General features: G+C 39.8%; 1 protein-coding gene across 2 annotated transcripts in view; it reads left to right on the top strand.

The window, feature by feature from the left end:
• The window catches only part of mical1 (microtubule associated monooxygenase, calponin and LIM domain containing 1), a 32,178-nt gene extending 31,015 nt beyond the window's left edge, over nucleotides 1-1,163 (top strand). For both annotated transcript variants that reach the window (XM_083657146.1, XM_083657145.1), the window contains exon 25: nucleotides 1-1,163. This exon is cut by the window's left edge and continues 232 nt beyond it. The gene's annotated coding sequence lies outside the window, so the exon portion shown is untranslated.
• Nucleotides 1,164-1,846: the final 683 nt, after the last annotated feature.

Below are 1,846 nucleotides of genomic sequence, written 5' to 3'. Positions count from 1 at the left end.
ATGTAGAGAGTGCTGCGCTCGCGTCCACCGTGTGTGAGACTCGCTGCTTTCAGACGTGGAACCTGAAACTTTTGCAAAAGCCAAAGATGACACAGCATCGTTGCGGAGCGGAGGGGCAGCCCACCACATGTGGTCCCTCAGTGTGGGAAGAACAAGTGCTTTCAGTGGATGAACAAGCATCAGTTGCAATCCGCCCCCCTAGAGGGAGACATAAGCCTGGAGATCTGAGTCTTTGAGTTGATGCGTCTCTCTAACTCTGCGGCTAAGCCCTGCCTGCTATGAGGGTGGGGCTCCTCCAGCTACAGCCCGCATATGGAAACGGGCCCCTAAGTGCAAAGCCAAGGCATTCAAACCATGGCTGTGACGCCTGTGAAAACATAGAGACCTTCCTGTTGATCTGAGTTGTGTCACCATGAATAAGTGTGACTGTGTACAAAAACATAATATCACACAAGTCTATGTTTGTTATTTCTATTCTAAAGTTCTAGAAAAGAGTTGGTGACAAAACAAAAATATATAACAGCTGATACAAATGTGTAAGATTAGCTCAATTCAATGATTAGTGATGATGTATTTTTTTTATTATGATTGTCATCGTAGCACGTCATGCTGTTCACCGTGTGCTTTGTGGATCGCATGTTTGAGAGTTGATCTCAGGGGTCGACCGTTCACTCCTCTAGGACGACTGTTGAGCTCTTTCACGGACGGCCTTCAGCGGCGGGCTGCTGTTTAGGTGGGCGTGTTGCAGGAACACGGCCGGTGACGAGGTGAAGGGAAAACACACCGAAGGTACGGGTCAGTCTAATATACAAGCCATCATCTGTCCTCTGCACACTTCCCTCCATGTGTTGGCAGAAAGAGCCAGCTTTCAGATTGAAAAAAGAAAAGACAGTTTGTTGTTCATAAAAACAAGCCTTATATATTTGTTCTGCCATTTGGTCCCACCTGGACAGCACGTCACAGTATATAACAAATAAAGTTCATGCACTTTGATATTTTTTATTTATTTTTTGACATGGAAATACATGAAGGTCTTCAATGCAGTAACGAATGCTCGACTTTACATTTTATTTTCAGATGTACTATATATATATACTGTATATAGGTCCCTCGACCTCACATCAAACTATCTGAATGAGAATGGGTTCTATGGTAGGGTTAGAGCTACACACTTTGAGTTGCATGCACTTTTCCATCAGAAAGGTGTCTATATATATATATATATATATATATATATACTGTATATATATATATACTGTATATATATACTGTATGTGTGTATATATATATATATATATATACTGTATGTGTGTGTGTATATATATATATATATATATATATATATATATATATATATATATAAATAACCCTTCAAATGCAAAACAGCCGAGTAGAAAACATATGCTTATTGTTTTAACCTCTCGCGGCAATCGTCTCATTTTGCAAATGCACGTTTGTTGACTAACTAAATTGTAAATATTTATTAGACTTATAATCTTATGGAGGAAGCTTGACCTATGATCTTATGACCTGTGATCTCATGATCTTATGGAGGAAGCTTGTGGAGGATGAGTGCTGGTTCTGGGTTTTCCAAAATGAAGTAAAAGGGTGAGTAATTTGATGATTGTAGCAGAGCTGCCCACCTGCTTCTGAACATGTTGGTTGTATGATATCACTTTCACAAAGGAAAATATACAAAAAGAAAAAGAGTTGGCTAATCTTGTTTGGTCCAGTGATGCTTAATATAACATCCCTTTGCTTCAGATACCACACATTACTCACTCATTCCATGCAGGCATTGACTCTCAGGTTATGTTGACGATGAACAATTTTGGGCATCAATTAA

Source organism: Poromitra crassiceps, assembly GCF_964638095.1.
Source record: "Poromitra crassiceps genome assembly, chromosome: 20".
NCBI classification, from domain to species: domain Eukaryota; kingdom Metazoa; phylum Chordata; class Actinopteri; order Beryciformes; family Melamphaidae; genus Poromitra; species Poromitra crassiceps.
This window is presented reverse-complemented; position numbering and strand designations above follow the sequence as displayed.